Below are 21,674 nucleotides of genomic sequence, written 5' to 3' on the forward strand. Positions count from 1 at the left end.
TAAGGCCTCCTCAGTAGCCATTTTGCTTTTTCACATTTCTTTTTCTTGGGTATGGTCTTGATTCCTGTCTCCTGTACAATGTCACGAACCTCCGTCCATAGTTCATCAGGCACTCTGTCCATGAGATCTCGTCCCTTAAATCTATTTTTCAGTTCCACTGTATAGTCATAAGGGACTTGATTTAGGTCATACCTGAATGGTTTAGTGGTTTTCTCCACTTTCTTCAATTGCAGTCTGAATTTGGCAATAAGGAGTTCATGATCCGAGCCACAGTTAGCTCCCGGTTCACTATACACAGTATGTAATCAAAGAACTGCTATCTTTCACAAACTCTCATCTTTGTTTCTGAGAGGACACTTGCTGCTTCTACAAAACTGCTGTAAAAGTTGACCTCAGTAAAAATTGTTTGTCTCTTAGTCAAAGTAGTAACACTACACAGGACTTTCCCCCACCTGCTTTTGAGGGATTGACTCCATGGGATTTAGAACTTCCTTTTTTTCTGGAGTTGATAAGGTGAACAATGGTGTTTTGAAGCAGATACAGGTGAGCTGTACCAGCTGGACTAAGCAGGTGTGAAACAGGCCCTGGGGTAGGTAGCTGACCTCATTGATAAAGTGGTGACAAGGGATAGTCAGTTACATCATAATGTACTAAAGTATGTTAAAGAAGGAAAGAAGTGATACAAAGGATGGGTTTGGGCAAAAACCCATGAGACTATGGAGACTTCTTCCTTGACTAGCAAATGAGGTCACTCTGCCAGCTATGCGGGCAAGACAGGAGTGGAGCTCACACAGTTCTCTGGCTGACCCTGCTGCTGAAACAGCAACCGCAGAGCAGCTAAGCCCACTCACCACAACTACTGAGCCTGTGCTCTAGAGCCCAGGCGCCACAACTACTGCACCTAGAGAGTAGCCCCTGCTCCTTCTGTAGCTCCGATCTGTGATGATCCTCTCAGTTGGTTGTTGTCAACTTCCAGTGGCTGGTCACCGTGCTCCTTATCTTCAAGCTCTCGTCTCCTTTGCAAAACTTCCTAAACTACCCCTGCACTGTGCATTCCTTAGTAGTTTCTGCGCCAAGTGCCTTGTTGGTGTTGCAAGTTGTCTTTGCTGCTTTACGATCCATTTTGAACTTGAATAAGAAAATTGCTTGAATTTACTTTTTGTCTAACATCTTTTCCCTAGTCCAAAATAAATATAAAATAAACAGCAAGTAATAAATCATTAGCAGAAAACATAAAGTGAGAAATGTGCATTAAAACGATGTATAACATAACCACATTTATTCAAGAATGTACTCCAATTTCAAACAGCAAATTTCAACAGTGCAAAACCATAGTTACTTTTGCACCAACCTTATGGTATTGAGTGGTAAGGATTCTTTATATATTTTGAATACAAATTGTTCCTCTACTCCATACATTTTTTAAAAGGCATAGGTAATATTTATATGTTTAATTTCATTTACAGAATGAAACCAAAATGCATAAATATTATTTATGGTGCAGGGGGGAATCATTGAGGATTAACAACCTCAATCATAGAGGTTGTTGTGAGATATACAGTTTGCAAATATTTTCTGTCAGTCTGTGACTCGTCTGTTCTTTTTTGTTTGTTTGTTTTAATGGATAAAATAGTTTAAAAACAATATTTAAATAAAAGATTTGTGAAGTCCTGAAGCCTTTTCTTGGTATTCTAGGATTATTAAACCATAATTTGCAACCTACTGGTAGGAGGTGTTTGAGTGGCATTTCAACTCAGCAAACTGAGTATCTCATTTTTAGCAGAATCGTGGGTGATGGAGTTGGAAAGGACCTGAAAATTAAGCAGAATTAACACTTCTAATTCTGTCAATAAACTCCTACATGTTTGAATGACTTAATTGCAATGCTGTATGAAAGGTTTTATGGAGCACTGGAGGCATAGCTGAATTTGAGGACAAACAAAAACACCAGGAGTCATAAGTTCAGTTAAGGCAGGGAGTACAAAAAAATCAATGTTTCCTGATAAGACTGGGGATTTATTTGCTGGCTCATGATAAAAAACAGTTTAAGCTTCAAAGAAGAGTAAGGAAGAACTCTAAACTCTGTAGAAACCAGGCTTTAAAAATAGAAATCCACCTCAATGACTGTTGTAAATACTAACAAAGAAATAAAACTAATGCTGATAAGGGAATTGTATTGTGTTCAGTATTTGAGGGTTAACTTTGTACATTTACCTCAGACTACGCCATGCCTCATTTGCATTTGTGATTTATGTATATTCCTTTTTGTTTACCTCTTTAAACTTATTCATTCATTTAGCAATGAATTTATTGACTACCTATTTAAAATGAGATACTAGCCTTAAAAATTAATTCTCACTCTTATAAAAAAATACATAAGTAGCAGTTATAAAATTATGGAGTAAGTACTCTAACATATTTTATAAGTAGGTATATTTTTGTGTATAAAAATACCATGAAGCAAAAAGTTGTTTTTTTGGAAAGATCAATAAAGTTTTAACTATATTGACTAAGGAAAAACAGAAATCACTAAAATCAGAAATGAAAGTGAGGTCATTACTATAAATTTTATAGAAATAAAGATAATATAAGAGGATACTATGAAGGATTGTTTGTCAACAAATTGGGTAACCTAGGTAAGGTGGACACATTGCTAGAAAAATACAATCTGCCAAAACCAACTCATGAAGAAATAGAAAATCTGAATAGACCTATAACTAGGAAGGAGATTGAATCAGTAATTAAAAACCTCCCCAACAAAGAAAAGCAATGGACAAAATGGCTTGACAGGTAGATTCTACCAAATATTTAAATAACTAACTCTTTCAAAAAATTGAATCTTCCTAATTCATCTTGAACTGCAAGGAGATCCAACCAGTCCATCCTAAAGGAGATCAGTCTTGGGTGTTCATTGGAAGGACTGATGCTGAAGCTGAAACTCCAATACTTTGGCCACCTCATGTGAAGAGTTGACTCATTCGAAAAGACCCTGATGCCGGGAGTGATTGGGGGCAGGAGGAGTGGGGACAACAGAGGATGAGATGGTTGGATGGCATCACCGACTTGATGGACATGAGTTTGGGTAAACTCCAGGAGTCGGTGATGGACAGGGAGGCCTGGTATGCTGCGATTCATGGGGTCACAAAAAGTCAGACACACTGAGCGACTGAGCTGAACTGAACTGAGTTCATCTGTGAAATCAACAGCCCCCTGATACTAAAGCCATACAGAGACACTCTAAAGAAAATTAAACCACTATCCCTTGTTAATATAGATGCAAATGTTCTTAATATAATACTCACAAATTGAATTGAGCACCACATTAAATGGATTATATGCCATGACCAGGTGGGATTTAACCCTGGAATATGAGGATGGTTCAACATAGGAAAATTAATGTAATACACCAAGGTAACATAATGAAGGGAAGAAATTACATGATCATCTTAATTGATGCAGAAAAAGCATTTGGCAAAATTCGGTACCTTTCATGATTAAAAAAAAAGAAACCTCAAACTGGAAGTAGTTGGATACTTCCTTAACCTAAGGGCCATATATGTGAAATCCATAGCTAACATCTTACTCAATGGTGAAAGACAAAGCCTTTTCCCTAAAATTAGGAATGAGACAAAGATGCCTGCTTTTGTCACTTCTATTCAACAAAGGCTTCCCAGGTGGCTCAATGATAAAGAATCTGCCTGCCAAGCAGGAGATGTGGGTTCAATCCCTGGGTCAGGAAGATCCCCTGGAGAAGGAAATGCAACCCACTCCAGTCTTTTTGCCTGGGAAATCCCATGAAGAGATGTGAATTTTTTTTTTCACTCATTTTTTAAAATTTCTGAACTGTTTGAATCACTTGAAACGAGATACATAATTCTTATATTAAAAAAGAATTTTTAAATAAATAAAGTTCCCAAAGGGTCAGTTAGCCAGTTTAACTTTCTAAGTTAAGGATAGTTGTCAAGAAAGATACCCCACTAGATGAAGTTTTCTCTTCCAACTCTGAAAATATGCTATTAACATCACACAAATCTTTTTTCAGTCTTGCAGTGGTTTCAAGTGAAAGCGGTACATCCCCCTGCCCCTCTCCCAGACGATGTTTAGAAATGTCTGGTACCCTTTTTGCTGGTCATAATGTCTGAGGGTTGCTATTGGCATGTAGTGGTCATAGTCCAAGGAGGGAAAGCGTACTGTAAGGTAAGCAATAGTGTCATATTGAAGAAATCATTGCCAAATCTATTCTTAGAATGATTTTCTCCTATGCTTCTTTCTAAAGTTTTATAGTTTTAGCTCTCAGGTTTAGTTCTTTTATCCATCTTATTAGTTTTCTGTCTGTGGTGTAAAGAAAGTTTCCATATTCATTCTTTTGCACATAGATTTATTTTTCCCAGTACCGTTTTTTAAAATTGAAATATAATTGGTATACAATATTATTTAGTTTTAGGTGTACTATATAGTGACTTGACATTTGCATATATTATTAAATGATTGCCATGATAAGTCTAATAACCATCTCTCATTCAAAATTATTACAATATTGTTAACCATATATACTGTATATTACATCCCCATGGCTTATTTATTTTATAACCTGAGATTTGTACCTCTTAATCTCTTCTGTCTATTTCTTCCCCCATGTGCTTGCTTCGGCAGCACATATACTAAAATATTTCTTCCCCCACCCTCCATTCTGGCAACCGCCCTTTGTTCTCTGAGTCTATGAGTCTGTTTTCATTTTTGTGTTTGTTTTTTAGATTACACATATACATGAGGGTATACAGTATTTGTCTTTCTCCGTCTGATTTATTTCACTTAGCATAACACCCTATAGATCCACTCATGTTGTTGCAAATGGCAAGATTATTTTTATGACTGTAGTTTTCCACTGAATATATATTCCACATCTTCTTTATCCATTCATCTATTCATGGACACTTAGATTGCTTCCAAATCTTGGCAATTGTAAATATTGCTGCTGTGAACATGGAGTTCATGTATTTTTTTTAATTAATGTTTTTGGTTTTATTGGGGGGGAGTGGTGAGACTTGTATATCCAGTTCCTTCCCCAGCTTTGGGAGTTCTCAGCTGCTATTTCTTTAAATAAGCTTTCTGCTCCATGTTCTCTCTCTTCTCCTGGGATACCCATTTTCTTTATGTTGCCTTCTCTAATGGATTTGGATAGAGTTTCTTCAATTTCTTAAGATTTCTCCTCTTAGGCAGATTTCTCCTCTTCTGCCTAAATCACTTCTAGATTTCTTTGAGCTCACAAGTTTTCTCTTCTTTGTGAGAAAATGGAATTTCCCAATACTTGTAGTGCATTCGCTGTCTCATTTATTGAGTTCTTTAGCTCTGCAGTTCATTTGGTCCTTTTTTAAAAGTTTCAATGTCTTTGGTAAAGTATTGGTCCACTCATTACTTTTATTACTAGGCTCACTAAACTGCCTTCTGAGCTTTCTCATGCCAGTTGAGTTTTTTCATGATGGCTATTTTTTAATTCTCTCTCATTTAGATCACAATCTTCCTTGACTTCAAGTTTGGTCATTTTCTTTTTGTGATATTGTGTGACTGTGGGTTTCTTCACAGTGTTTGATGAGTTGTTTCTCTGCTGGTGCATTTGAAGTAGCAAACCCCTTTCTAATTTAGGTAAAGTTTTGTTTACTTAGATTCTAACAATTCAACAGATTGTTAATTAGAGGTCTTCTGTTTTTTAGTAGATGGTGCTATCGCACAAGTTTTTGATTTTTCTTGCTGAGCCGCCTCTGGCAATATTGGCACTTTGCATCCTTCACTGCCTTTGCCAGAGGTGTCACAGGTGGCCTCTGTGGTCCCTGCTTGTGCCTCTGGGCTCTTTGCTGCCTTGCTGATGTTGGTGCCATTGCTGTCACTGTCGTTGCTGCCAGGGGCACTGGGATGATGGGTGCCCCACTGTGCCTGGGGCTTGGCACAGTTAGCCTCAGCAGGAGAGTTTGGGTGGGAGAAGCTGGGGTCACACAGGTGCCTCCACCACACCTGGGGTTGTCAGGTTTATAGGCACACCATGGGCAGGGGGATGAGGGTCACGGGCACCACCATGGCTTGAGGGACCGGAGTCATGGGCCCTGCCACTACTGCTGCCTGGGTCTACCATGAGCAGGAAGCCATATGCACTGCCTCCACAGATGCTACCTGGTTCTCTGGGACTGCAGGCTTAGCCATTTCAGAAGAGAAGCTGGGTTGTAGGCACTGCCTCCACTGTTACCCTAGTTCCACCTTCTCTATGTGTTCCAAACCACCCACCTTCAGATATACAGATGTGTGGATCTCTCCAGCATCCTGGTAGTTTGAGCAGAGGCAAGTTATGGATGTCTTACTAGCTGGAGATTGAGGGGGAGAAATAAGCATCTTATACTGCCATGATGCTGATGTTACTCTCCTGCAATTTTTGAAATCAGAAAATGTGAGAACTCCACTTTGTTCTTCATTTTCAAGATTACTTTGGGTATTTGGGGTCCCTTGAGGTTCGTGTGAATTTTAGGATGGGTTTTTCTATTTCTGCAAAAACACATTGGGATTTAGAGAGTAACTGCATTCAATCTGTGGATCATTTTGGGTAGTATTGTCATTTTAATAATATTAAATCTCCAACCCATGAATACATGATATTTCTTCATTCATTTATGTTTTCTTTAATTTATTATAGCAATGTCTTATAGTTTACAGTGTACAAGTCTTTCACTTTGTTGGTTAAATTTATTTTATTCTTTTTGAATCTATTATAAATGAAATTGTTTTCTTAATTTCCTTTTCAGATTGTTCATTGCTAGAGTATAGAAAATCAACTGATTTTTATGTATCAACTTTGTATGCTGAAGCTTTGATGAATTTATTAGCTCTAACAGTTTTTTGGTGACATCTTTAGCATTTTCTTCATAAAAAATAATGTCACCTATTAACAGAAATCATTTTACTTCCTTCAAGTCTGGTCGCCTCTCTTTTTCTTGCCTAATTTGCTTTAGCTACAACTTCCAGTACCATGTTGACTATTGTTGTTGTTGTAGTTGCTAGGTTTTGTCCAACTCTTTTGCAACCCCATGGACTATAGCCTGTCAGGATCAATTGGCAGCCCACCGGCCAATGCAGGAGGCATGGGTTTGATCTCTGATCTGGGAAGATCCCACATGCCACAGAGTAGCTAAGCCTATGCGCCATGACTGTTGAGCTTGTGCTCTACAGCCCAGGAGCCGCAACTACTGAACTCAGGTGCTTCAGTTATAGAAGCCCGTGTGCCATAGAGCCTGTGCTCTGCGACAAGAGAAGCTGTGGCAATGAGAAGTCCATGTACTGCAGCTAGAGAGTAGCCCCAACTCACTACAACTAGAGAAAAAGACCAGGCATCAATGAAGGCCCAGCACAGCCAAAAATAAATAAATTAATTAATTAAATTATTTTTTAAAAAGTTGGTGAAAGATGAATATTTGAGATAAAATGAAAATTACCAAGATCCACATCTTCATACATGAAAGAAAATATTTATGAAATAAAATTATTTGTTGTCTGAAATTTGTTTCAAAATAATGTGTGGGAAAGGGGGAGAAAAGAGGAGTATCAGTGAAATGAAAATTGACTACCAGTTGAGATGAGCACATAGTCATTCCTCATACTGTTCTTTCTACTTGTGAAATGCTTGGAAATTTTCGTGTGTGTGTGTGTTAGTCGTTCAGTCATGTCCTACTCTTTGAGACTGTAGACTTCCAGGCTCCTCTGTCCATGGAATTCTCCAGGCAAGAATACTGGAGTTGGTAGCCATTCCCTTCTGCAGGGGATCTTCCCGACCCAGGGACTGAACCTGGTTCTCTTACATTGCAGGCAGATTCTTCACTGTCTGAACCACCACAGTGGTAAGAAAAAGTGAAAAAGATGACAGATACATTTGAGAATTTCTAGTTTCAGCAATATTGCAGAGTTAAGAGGCCCTGAAACTACTCAGCTACATAATATCTAAAAATGCTTGATAAAATATTAAAACCACTCTTATTTTTTTTTAACTTGAACTTTTTATTTTCCATTGAGGTATAGCCAATTAACAATGTTGTGATAGCTTCAGGTGAACAGTGAAAGGACTCAGCCATATATATATCCATGTATCCATTCTCCCCCAAACTCCCCTCCCATCCAGGCTGCCACATAACACTGAGCAGAGTTCCATGTGCTCTATAGTAGCACTTGTTGAAAATATTGAAGCCACTCTTAACTGATTGGATGATTCCCACTAAGATCAGAATGGAGTACACAATAGGCAGGTAAAGTAAATTTTAGAGCCTTGGATCCTCTGAGGCCTACAGTTGTCTTTATTGACGCTCTGAACTGTATTGCACAGAGGGGACAGAAGCAAAGCCTGAACTCACGTAGAATGGAAGCATAAGACCTAGATCTAAGAGAGGCGCACCCTCAAAATGGGCAAACTAAAGGTGAACCACAAGAACACGTTTCTGTCTTGGACTGGCCTATGAATGAAAGTTAAAAACAACAACAAAAAACCAACATTTTCTTGGGTTTCTACTGGCTAGATGTTACATAGTTGGGGACTCAGTCCACATATTTTGCTTGATCCAAAAGCACAAGCCTATAATTTAAAGAGTATCAGGTTAGGCACTATCCCCAGGTGCCTGAGAGAAGTAAAAATAGACTTTTCCAGATGAGCATACCCTCAAGCAGGCCTCAAAGAATTCCTGGAGACAGTCAACAAAAAGCTCATAGTAAAAAGTACAAAACTCAAGCAAGCCATAGATAGCAAACCCAGAACCACAGAGAGTTCAACTTTTATAATTAATTATCAGAATTAAACTAAAAAAATAAGTCTGCTTGAAATGCTTTTAGATTAAAAAAGGACATTGAAAACATGGATAAAAATAGGAGACTAATGATTAGGCCAATTTGAAGAGAACAAAATATTACTCCTAGAAATTAAAAAAAAAACTTACTGAAATTAAGGATTCAAATGGATAGAAAGTTAAAAGAAAGATTAATGGAAAGAAAGAGCAACCACCCCAGTATTCTTGCTTGGGAAAGCCCATGGACAGAGGAGCCTGGTGGGCTACAGTCCATGGGGTCTCAAAGAGTCGGACATGACTTAGCACTAAACAGCAACAACAGAGAATTAGTGACTGGGAGGATATGTCTGAAGAAGTTATCCAAGGTATAGCCACAGGGAGGTAAGATGTGGAAATATGAAAAGGGGATTAAAAAACAAGGAGTAGGAAGAAGGCCCATCAGACTGTTATGTGTCTTCCTGTTCCTACAATGGAGCAGCCCATTGGCTACATCCCTAGCCAGAGCTTAGCTGTACTTTTTTTTTTTTTTAATTTGGGGATTAACATGATTTATTTCATTATCAGTCTTACAAATTACTGAGGTTGGACTGTAGCCTGGATTGTAGCTTGAATTTCACACTTCTGTTGAGGAACAGTCTGTTAGTGAACAGAAGGCCGCGGAGGCGCCACAGTTCATCCAGAAGTGTTAGAGACCTTCTCAGAGGCAACAGGCGAGACCAGGCACATCACAGTCAGAGGTCCACTCCAGTGGCTCCCCCTTTATGGAGGCACAGAGCCCCCTAGAGGCACCAGCAAGGCACGATGGGCTGAGGGGCTTCACCATCAGGTGGTGTCTCTGACTCAACATCTCCATCCACACCACACACCCACAGGCACTTTCTCCCACTATCTACACTCTTTTATTTATTTTATTTTTAAAAATAGTGTATTTCTTAAAATATTATTTGGCTGTGACGGTCCTAGTTGCAGCACATGGGATCTTCAGTCTTCATTGAGGCATGCAGGATCTTTAGTGGTGGCATGTGGGGTCTAGTTCCCCAATCAGGGATCAAACCTGGACTCCCTGCATTGGGAGCGAGGAGTTTTTGCACCACTAGGGAAGTCCCACTCCACCCTTTTATAAGTGGGCAGCCTCATCCCTGCCTGGGCTTCAAGCAGAGAGCCTGGTTCCAGGCTTTTTGTCAGTGAAGTTCCCTTTATTTAGCCAAGCTCCTTACCACCATTACCTGTTTCTGGAATCAAGACCTTCAACCCACAAGCTTGGTAATTCTCACCACTTTGGGTTTCTTTCATGGAGATATTCATCTCCGTTTTGCAACTGCCTGGATTTTCTTGTTTTTCATCTTTTATTTTGATTCATTGTGACTGAGCGGGATTTTGAAGGGTGAACAAATATTTCACATTCTCTCTCCAAAGAAATTTTTTAGCAGTTTTTGCATAATCCCACTATGCTTCAGTTTCATCTTCAAGATAAAAATTTTAACAGGACCTACCTAAGGGCATTGCTGTGAAGATTAAATGAGATTTAGAAAAAACTGCACAAAACCTAAAGGCACTTAGAACGCTGCCTGGCAAGTACCAAGTACTCAATAAACATTAGCTACTATTATTGGTATTGGGGAAAGATTGAGGCTACCTTATGTTTTCCAAATATACATTATTTTATTGTCTTTATTCAACCCTGTGATATAGGTATTATTACCCTTAATTTGAGGTAAAGAAATTGAGGCACCCAAGGGTCAAATAGCAAAAGCTGTCGAGGTGAGATGAACCTTGGGTACATCTAGACTGGCTGTTGACTTTGTTATAAAATAGAATAATTAATGCATATTTCTTGGTCTAATATGGGTGATGACATGGAGAAGACTAAAATCTCATTCTGGATGAGGTTATAAGCTTTGGCTCCGTTGACATCATCTGTTATAATAGATGGCATGACAGCCAGAAGTGAAAAAAATCTAAGGCATTATATAATGAGTGATGTGTCATTTAATGCTCATTACACTTTAACTCCAGTTGCTCCCACGAATGAATTCTTATCTCTACAGTCAACAAAATGTTATAGTAGTCAGTAAGGTATCATATGAAAAAGGTCAGTCTCAATAAACCCTTCTCCACTTTTACAACATTCAGGTCAGGGTGGATAAGCCCCTGAATTACATAAGATAAACTCACTTTTATTATTCAGTCAATAAATATGTATCACGTATCTGTTGTGTTCAAGGCTCTGAGCAAGGCAACATTTAGGAAATACACTGAGGTGGAGACATACTTTCTACTCTCGTAATTCCCTTTAGTGACCCACAAGACATTCCGGCTTCTTTGTCTCTCACATTCAATGTTTTATCTGTTACCAGGACTGTAAATTCTTCCTTTACGAGGTTTCTTTCCTCACAAATTTCTTTCCACCATAAAACTCTAGTTCAGTCTATTTGTTTCACTTCCAGACTGTTCACTGTTTTCCCACATCCGCCAGCCATCCTATACATAAACAGATTACTCTTCCTAAACACCACTTTGACAGTGTCATCCCTCTACCCTGAACTTTCAATGGTTTCTCACTCTCAAGATAAATCTGCACTCTTGGTTTGGTCTTAGGGCCTCCACATTTGACCCCAGAAGATTCTCTTATATTTCTGTTAGTATGTTTCTAAGAATACAGCCATTGAGCTACTTTTTGGTGAAGAGCTTCCATGAACAAATGCTGCATATGTGTTCTGCAATGATAAAACCTACTTAATCAACTTGTTTTAATCTAGCATCTCCTCATCTTTCTTTTCCCCATATCATGTGTTCATAAAGTTTTTTGTTTAAGTAAACTTTTAAATTGCAATATAACATACATACAGAAAAAGCAAAGAAAATCTTAAGTAAACGATTTGATGTATATTTAAAAAGTGAACATATTTGTATATCTGCCACCCTAACCTCGTTCTCTCTCTCTATATATGTATACATATTTTTATATTTGTTTATTATCAATATCCCAGAAATTCCCATTATGTTCTACCCTAGTCATTGTCCCTTCCAAAGATAACTACTCATCTTACTTTAATCACTATACATGAGTTTTGTCTATTGGGGTTTTTTTTTTTTTTGCTTGTTTATTTTTATTGAAATATAATTGACATATAACAAATACACACACAAATATATATATGCATATATTTGACCTGAGTAACAGATATACAAGTGTGCTTACTTTGTAAATATACATCAAGCTGTTTACTTAGATTTTCTGTACATTTTCTATATGTGTATTATACTTCAATTAAAAAGTTTAAAGACTTTATAGATATGTAAAATTTAGTTTGGTGAACTCTCAACATTTAAACTTTCAGTCTATTTTTCAAGGACAAATATTACATTTTGTGCCCCACTTTCTAACTCTGCAGGTTAATTATCTGTACCTAATTATATACATTTTTCCCTCTACTATGCTTATTTTTTAGGGCTTGACTACCTCTGTGAACTTTACAACCAAATGTATTTAGTCTCTTGTCTGCTACATAAAGAAAATTATTAGAATCAAGGTGATCTGGCTTCACATCTGTCTTCAACACCACCACCACACCCTGCTCCCTCACCACTCCCTTCCCCCTCCTCCATTATGCTGTCTCTCTCTGTATTAATGCCAGCCTCTTTTCTCCATACCCATAAAAGACATTGCTAATCGGTTTTTGGTATTTCTCTTCTTTCCAAGATGGTCACTACCTTGGTAGAATCTGTGTTTATTTAGATGACCAATCCATCACCCTAGCTTTTGTGTTCTTTGATCTCAACTTAACCTTCAGTGTAGGTAGAATTCTAAAGCTCCCCTTCACCCCCCAGGGTCCAAGTGTCCCCTGGTCACTTAACCAAGCATTAATCCAGGAACTGCTCTGAGAAATTCTGAAGTTGTGACTGAAGTTCCAAATGAGTTCACCCCAAAATAGTAAAATTATCTAGACGGGCCTGATGTAATCACACAAGCCCTTTGAAAAGAGGGTGATGAAATCCGAGAGAAGTTTGAGGACATGCTTTGAGACAGAGAGGAGTCACATGAGAAGAAATGTGGGCAGCCTGAAGAAGATGGTTGACTGTCAGCAAGGAAACAGGGACCTCAGTCCTAAAACTACAAAGAAATGGATTCTGCCAACAATCCGTTCTTAGCAGATTCTTCAGATGGAAGTCTTCAGATAAGAATCCACCTGACCGATACTTTGATTTGGATGCATGCTAGCCTAAGCAGAGCCCAGCCTAGCCCACCTAGATTCCTGACCTCCAGAATTGTGAAATAATAAATGAGTGTTGCTTTAAGATGCTAAAATGATGCCAAGTTCTTACTCAGCACTAGAAGACAGATATACCTTTCTTCCATTTCTGTAATTCTACTGTCACGTTCAAACCATGGGACCTTGTCAAGCATGGATTGCTAATATAATATGCCAGTTTCCAATTCAGTGACTTCACCCTCTGGTTTCAGCTCTTCAGCCTCCAAGTGACCCTAATTTAGATCCCCTTACCACCTCTATCTTCCTGCCTTCACTTTTCTGTGATGAATCACTTAACCTGCTCAAACTCTCGCTCTATTTTTCTATTGCCTTACCCACCCAGCAAAACCACATCCTCAAATTTATTCAGCCTTCTAACCTGCTCTAGCTTTACTTCTCTGTGACTGGGGAAGTCATGCCCATTTGTAACTCTGATGTCACCACATTTATAGAATCCAGTCTTAGGAGTCTTGGTGCCCGGCAATCTCTCTTTAGGTCCCTTGGAAGAAACACTTTTCGTCTACCAATTTAGGTCTAGTGGTGGTGGGGCAGGAGCTGAAAGTTAATTGACAACAGATTAAAGGAAAAAAGATAAGGTCCTGGGGTTTATAGACCAGTTTAATAGGGGAAAGTGGGGTGGGGAGAAAGGGATTCTATGGAAAAACAAAAGACTTAGGAAAGACAAGTAGGCTTTTAGGGAAAGAAGCAAAGATATCTCTTTCAATTTTCTCTCTGTTCCCTAATTAAAACATTTATCTACATAAGGACACATCTTGACTCCCTCCCCTTTTGTCACAACTTAAAATATATAATATTTGCTTTTCTTTTCTAATTCCTCTAAATTCTAAATCTATTCTGTTTTCTAAGTTACCTGATAAACCACCTTTTCTTCTTTATGGCTTGTCTTCTTGGCATGCACACCTATTCTGGCCTAATTTAAACCAAACAAGAAATATTTTCTCTGAGCCCCAAGATACTCTTTCGAAATACTGCTTTCTCTCACCTTCCTTTTATAGTGAGACTTTTGGAAAGTGTTGTTTATACCCTGTTTCTATTCAGAAACTAACTGTTCTCTCACTGAATTGATCAAAAGCCCCTGGTAGCTGATAAGCAGAGCCATGGTGGGGGGTCATGGTGCATACAACCTCTTGCACTGGTTTTTATTTTCTTCAACTTAAGTAGTAGTGAAAATAAATACACTGGGAGCCAATACAGATATTATATTCCCAAATGCCCCCAGGGCTATAATAAGCCCTGCCTGACACCTGACATCTCACATGCTAGGAAAGTAATGCTTAAAATTCTCCAAGCCAGGTTTCAACAGTACATGAACCATGAATTTTCAGATGTTCAAGCTGGTTTTAGAAAAGGCAGAAGAACCAGAGATCAAAATGCCAACATCCGTTGGATCATCAAAAAAGCAAGAGAGTTCCAGAAAAACATTTTCTTCTGCTTTATTGACTATGCTAAAGCCTTTGACTGTGTGGATCACAACAAACTGGAAAATTCTGAAAGAGATGGGAATACCAGACCACCTGACCTGCCTCTTCAGAAATCTGTATGCAGGTCAGGAAGCAACAGTTAGAACTGGACATGGAACAACAGACTGGTTCCAAATAGGAAAAGGAGTACGTCAAAGCTGTATATTGTCATCCTGCTTATTTAACTTATATGCAGAGTACATCATGAGAAATGCTGGGCTGGAGGAAGCACAAGCTGGAATCAAGATTGCTGGGAGAAATATCAACCTCAGATATGCCGATGACACCACCTTTATGGCAGAAAGTGAAGAAGAACTAGAGAGCCTCTTGATGAAAGTGAAAGAGGAGAGTGAAAAAGCTGGCTTAAAGCTCAACATTCAGAAAACGAAGATCATGGCATCTGGTCCCATCACTTCATGGCAAATAGATGGGGAAACAGTGGAAACAGTGGCAGACTTCATTTTTGTGGCCTCCAAAATCACTGCAGATGGCGACTGCAGCCATGAAATTAAAAGACGCTTACTCCTTGGAAGAAATGTTATGACCAATAGCATATTAAAAAGCAGAGACATTACTTTGCCATCAAAGGTCCATCTAGTCAAGGCTATGGTTTTTCCAGTAGTCATGTATGGATGTGAGAGTTGGACTATAAAGAAAGCTGAGTGCTGAAGAATTGATACTTTTGAACTGTGGTGTTGGAGAAGACTCTTGAGAGTCCCTTGGACTGCAAGGAGAGCCAACCAGTCAATCCTAAATGAAATCAGTCCTGAATGTCATTGGAAGGACTTATGTTGAAGCTGAAACTCCAATACTTTGGCTACCTGATGTGAAGAAGTGACTCATTTGCAAAGACCTTGATGCTGGGAGAGATTGAAGGTGGGAGGAGAAGTGGACAACAGAGGATGAGATGGTTGGATGGCATCACCGACTCAATGGACATGGATTTGAGTAAATTCCAGGAATTGGTGGTAGACAGGGAGGCCTGGTGTGCTGCAGTCCATGGGGCTGCAAAGAGTCAGACATGACTGAGCGACTGGACTGAACTGACACCTGAATTTGCTAAGGGGGAACTGTGTTCACCACTTGGAGAACACACTAAGGAATGGGCCAAGTCCTTACCACTTCCTTGCAGTTGGCAGCCAGGCAAGCAGATAGAGAGAGCTCAGGGGGGCTGGGAGAGGTTTGGAGGATATTAAGAATTCTATGAGAAGGATGAAGAGAGCTTCTTATAGGTCCATATAAGAGCTTTGATAATAGGGTTGCCTGATTGATGGCATTATAGGCCCAGGAAGTTTGTACCTCCATACAAGCAAACACCCTTCACTGGTGTGATGATTGGAAAGGAATATTAGGCTCCCTCCCTGCCCCCACTGCAAAATCTCCCAGTTATTTTTAGAGTTTTCAAAAGGGCAGCTCAAGTGATTTTATGAATAAGACTATTGGCTTCCTTCCTGAAGGCATTTTTTCTGAATCATCTAGTTATGCCTATGTGCACTGCCTACAAAAACCCATGGTGACACCTCGGCCCTTCTGGTGATCATTTAAGATCGCCAATGATACCACTCTAATGGCCAAAAGCAAAGAGCCTCTTGATGAGGGTGAAAGAGGAGAATGAAAAAGCTGGCTTAAAATTTAACATTCAAAAAACTAAGATCGTGGTATCCAGTACCATCACTTCGTGGCAAATAGATCAGGAAAAAATGTAAACAGTGGCAGATTTTATTTTCTTGGGCTCCAAAATCATTGTAAATGGTGACTGCAGCCATGAAATTAAAAGAAATGTGCTCCTTGAAAGAAAGGCTATGACAAACCTAGACAGCATATTAAAAAGCAGAGATATCACTTTGTGAACAAAGGTCCATATAGTCAAAGCTATGATTTTTCCAATAGTCTGATGCTGAGAAAGATTGAGGGCAGGAGGAGAAGGGGGAGACAGAGGATGAGATGGCTGGATGGCACCACCGACTGAGACATGAGTTTGGGCAAACTTCAGGAGATAGTAAAAGACTGGCAAACCTGATGTGCTGTAGTTCATAGGGATGCAAGGAATCAGATATGGCTTAGCTACTGAACAGCATCAATGATATGTGTGTTAAAGGTGTGAACTCCAGTTGACCTCAGAGTTTTCAGTTGGGAAATCCTGACTTTGATAAGTCTACGATTTGACTGTAAGGCATATAATATGACTATGACTTCAAGGGCAGAGTCAAATGGGACTGAGCACAAAGCAGCCTTAAATTGTTGGGAGACTGAATTTGGCACCAACTTTTTGTGGGAAATTTAGCTATATGTATTAAAAATGTTTAAATGAGCATACCTTTTGCCTCAGCAATTCCCTGTCTGGAATTTACCTGAGTGTGTGTGTAATGACAGAGCTTATAAAGATATTTTGGGAATAATAGGAAGATTGGTTAAAGTACATAACAAACACAATACCATGTGCCCATTAAATATACAGTTGTAGAAAGATTTTGAATGACAGGGAACCATGTCATTCCATGAACCATGAACATGTTGCAAAATAGCAGTTTTACAAAATATTAATAGTAATAGCTACCATCTAGTGTGTGTGTGCACGTTCAATTATGCCGACTCTCCACAAAGCCCGCCAGGCTTCCCTGTTCATAGAATTTTCCAGGCAAGAGTACTGGCATGGGTTGCTGTTTCCTACTCCAGGGGAGCTCCTGACCCAGGGATTGAACCTTGGTCTCTTGCCTCTCCTGCATTCAGTTCAGTTCAGTCACTCAGTCGTGTCCGACTGTTTGCGACCCCATGGACTGCAGCACACCATGCCTCCTTGTCCATTACCAACTCCCAGAGTTTACTCAAACTCATGTCCATTGAGTTGGTGATGCCATCCAACTATCTCATCCTCTGTCATCCCCTTCTCCTCCTGCCCTCAATCTTTCCCAGCATCAGGGTCTTTTCAAATGAGTCAGCTCTTCGTATCAGGTGGCCAAAGTATTGGAGACTCAGCTTCAACATCAGTCCTTCCAATGAACACTCAGGACTGCTTTTCTTTAGGATGGACTCCTGCATCGGCCAGCGGATTCTTCATCACTGAGGTACCTAGGAAGCCCCAGCATCTATTAAGTGCTATCTAATGACACTACATACATTATCAGTGCTTTACACACATTATCTCATTTAATGTAACTATCCTGAGAGAGCCTTTCCCCTGATTACCAATAACCACTTAAAGACTAAGGAACTAGTTCAGGTCTCCAGGGTTTGGGAGAGCCAGAATTCAGACACAGACTATCTGACTCCAGAGATGATGATGTTCATCCCTGTACTTTGTATACAAGCCCATTTTTGTTTTTTAAGAAAATATGTATGCAGAGAAAAAGACTAAAAGCAGATGGTTTGTGGCTGATGGGTACAGATTTTCATCTATTTCTTGATATGTAATAACAGAGGGACAAAAAGCTTAGTTAAATGGAAAGGAAAGACTGTTAGATTAAGAACACATCTAGGGACTTCCCTGGTGGTCTAGTGGTTAAGACTCCGTGCTCCCACTGCAGGAAGCATTGGTTCGATCCCTGCCCGGAACTAAGATCTTCATTGGCCGAAACAGTGGGTGCTGTGGGGTCAAAAAAAGAGAGAACACACTTAGTAGTTGTCCCAATAACCAGGCACTATGAATACTGGGCAGTTATTTTGTTCAGAGAGGGTGAGCAGAGGGCAGTGGTCTGAGAAATTGAGTCTCCATTTATCCTCCTAACTTTTGACCTTGTGCAAGATGGCCTCATTCGGACCAGGTGGGTCATCTTAAAATTAGGAAGGTAGTCTTTAGGTTCCTTCCTCCCTAATATCTGTTACCTAAAATACCCAAACACTAAATGAGAAAACAGGCATTTGAAAATAGTTGATTTTGTTCAGTCTCTAAGTTGTGTCTGACTCTTTCTGACTCCATGGACTGCAGCCGACCAGGCTCCTCTGTCCATGGAATTCTCCTGCAAGAAGATTGAGTGGGTTGCCATTTCCTTCTCCAGGGGCTCTTTCTGACCCAGGGATCAAACCTGTGCCTCCTGCTTGCAGGTGGATTCTTTACTACCAAGTAGGCAAATTCTTTACCACTGAGCCACCTGTGAAGCTTAGCCCAAAATAAAATGTTAACTTAAAAGTTAAAACGACTCATTTCTTTACAATGCAATGCAATTGTGAAATGCTGGCTTTAATCTTATATTTTCGAACAGAATTTGATGGCAATGATCCGCTTGAGAAAGCATTAGGAAGAGGTTATGAACTCTTTTCCTGAATCTGCACACTCTCATAGCTTTTCTACACGATCAGACTATTGAACAGATGCATGCATTACAGGATTGTGAGGAACATATTTAAACTATTCGTTGTAATACTTTCTTTTTTTTTAAACTATTCGTTGTAATATTTTCATTCAAAAAGTTTTGTTTACCCCTCCGGACACCCTTAGATTCAGTTCCTGATTTTATTGGCCCTGGGGCGCAGGGACCTCATTTCTCAGAAGCTCATTCATTAGAGACTGCCTACTTGCCCTGGGGGTGGACAATATGTGTGACAGGAAAAAACCTCCGTGCCAGGGTCCCCTGGTACTTAGGGGTGTGGGACTCTGGCAGTGGCCAAATCCGCCCAGGCCAGACCAGGTATTGATCCGCTCGGGGTAGCATTTTCTGGTCTCCAGGGGTACTCCCCACTGTCTATTTCATACCAGCTCGGGAAGCAGAAGTTGTAGCTTTGTCCCCGCGAGCCCAGGAACAGTCTTCTCCCTGACCCCTTCCCCGAGGCCGGGTTACGGTCAGGTCCAGTACCTGGCGGGGTCCACTAATGACACTAGCGTGCTCTCAGCCCAGACGCCGGGCGCTTATCGCAGCCAGGCAGGCAGCGCCACGCCTTTCACGGGCCCTCGGGCATCGACCCCGAGGGAGCCGGGGCGCGAGGGAGGGGCCGCTGCGGGCGCCGTCCGGGTCAGCAGTCTAAAGTTTGCCAAGTGAAGCTGCAGCCGGTGCTGCCTGCGCTCGCTCGTCGGCCCCAGACCGCCGGCTCGCCGCCCACTCTCTCCGACGTGACGGTAACCCGGGGCCAGTGCCTTCCCAGGTCAGCCGCTGCGCCGGTGAGTGCGGGACGCTAGGGGGCCGCGCGGGCGCGGTGGGTGGGCTGCCCCCGGGGCCGTGGGCGTCGGTCCCGGCAAGTCGCCCCCGGCCGGGCTCTGCCGCCAGCGCGGACTGTGTCCTGAATCCCGCGCCGTCCCGAGCGCGAGTCCCGAGCGCGCGAGACGCTAGAGGGAGTCCCCGGCGGTCAGACAGGGACTGGGGAGACGCTGGAAGGAGGAAAGGAGCCAGGGAGTTTTTGTAAAAGCCTTTCACCATTTAGGAACACTGTACGGATGCCTGATGTCATTGTTAAGTAGGAGCTGCTTCCGTAGGATGTATTTGGAGGGTCCGGCTGACTCAGCGTTTTATATAAATGATTGTTCGTGCTCTGCCTCTGAGCACAACAGCTCCTGAGATTGAAGCCCTCGGTTACAACTGAACCGCTAACTGAGTGAGTAAATTGTGAAAACCGTTTGGAATATGTGGCATGAAAGGTTCGTGGCTATTGCGTGTGCGTTTGGTAGGCAATAGAAAACTGTACAATTGAAATGACTGGGTTTTAATTATTCACTCTCAGTTTCATTTGAAAGTGAGTATGAAACAGACTGAAAATTTAGACTCCCCCCTCCCCACCCCGACCCTCCAAGAAAACAGCTCCTTGGTGCAACCGATTTCGTGTCTGGTACTGTGTGTCGAAGATTCATGCTTTTGAACTATGGTGTTGGAGAAGACTCTTGAGAGCCCCTTGGACTGCAAGGAGATCCAACCAGTCCATCCTGAACGAGATCAGTCCTGGGTGTTCATTGGAAGGACTGATGCTGAAGCTGAAACTCCAGTACTTTGGCCACCTCATGCGAAGAGTTGACTCACTGGAAAAGACCCTGATGCTGGGAGTGATTGGGGGCAGGAGGAGAAGGGGACGACAGAGGATGAGATGGCTGGATGGCATCACCGACTCGGTGGACATGGGTTTGAGTAAGCTCCGGGAGTTGGTGATGGACAGGGAGGCCTGGCATGCTGCAATTCATGGGGTCGCAAAGAGTCAGACACGACTGAGCGACTGAACTGAACTGAACTGAGTGTGTGTTAGCCAGTTGGTAAAACTCTTACCTTTCCCCAAATGTATGATATTGCATAGATAAAAAGTTACTGAGTATGGAGGTAGCAGAGAAACTTGTTAATATTGGTAACTTTAAAGGGATTAGCCGATATATTCTATGCCTATTTTTTCTTCCTAGGACATAAAGTTTGTCCACAACTTTGGTTGGTGTGCTAAAGCGTTACTGAGCTGCCTTTTGTAATTTATCTGTGGATAGTTGACTCAGTGATTAACTTCAAAAAATTAACCAGCTTATTAAAAATACTTACTAAAAATGCTGCTGAAGTTAGAATACAGAAAAATATATTACCAAAAAAGTTAGATTGTAAATCTAGAAAACAGTTAAAAAAATACCCATGATGTTGCTTCATTTGATTTTCTCACTCACTGGTAGAAATATAAAAGCTCATTCCACTTTCAGGAAAAAAAAGATTTATAGTAACAAATGCTTATTGGTCATCTTTGTTCTGGACCCTGAACATTTAGCTAGAACTCCTTTAAGTGCTGTTGCATTAAAATAATATTAAAATACACTTACAGCCAAAATCAATTTCTACATTTATTTGTGTTAAGCATTCATGAGCTTTTGAGGCAAGCCTAAGTATTACAAATGGAAAGGGAAATGCACCACGAAAAGAGTTAGTGTCGGGGAATACATTTGAATGTATGTGGACAGCAAATTAAAGTTATATCTTGGAAGCTAGAATAAAAATGGACCAATCAGTCACACAATTCAGTGAGGACAAAGGCAGGAAATATACACGAGCTCCTTAGAGAGGCTTTTCCTGGCATCTACGTCTGAGGGAAATGTCTTATATCCCAGAAGCTACAGCCGAGACTGAAGTATAGCGGTGGGAGAGTCTCCTGTGTGCTCACCCATAGTACATGCAATCGTGCATTTTCTAGAACTGCTTGCTGTAGTTGTCATTCTGCTTACCGTAAGTATTGTGAGAAACACT

General features: G+C 40.7%; 1 protein-coding gene across 6 annotated transcripts in view; it reads left to right on the top strand.

The window, feature by feature from the left end:
* The window catches only part of ABCG2 (ATP binding cassette subfamily G member 2 (Junior blood group)), a 130,770-nt gene that overhangs the window by 39,595 nt on the left and 69,501 nt on the right, over nucleotides 1-21,674 (top strand). Inside the window, exon 1 of one of the 6 annotated variants that reach the window (XM_043871250.1) lies at nucleotides 19,491-19,636. The exons of 3 other annotated variants lie outside the window; for them this stretch is intronic. The gene's annotated coding sequence lies outside the window, so the exon portion shown is untranslated. Of the gene's footprint in view, nucleotides 1-19,490; nucleotides 19,637-19,683; nucleotides 20,068-21,674 lie in introns of those variants that run through there. 2 more of the 6 variants (XM_043871256.1, XM_043871254.1) reach the window with 2 other exon arrangements.

This window comes from Cervus elaphus, chromosome 17 (assembly GCF_910594005.1).
Source record: "Cervus elaphus chromosome 17, mCerEla1.1, whole genome shotgun sequence".
NCBI classification, from domain to species: domain Eukaryota; kingdom Metazoa; phylum Chordata; class Mammalia; order Artiodactyla; family Cervidae; genus Cervus; species Cervus elaphus.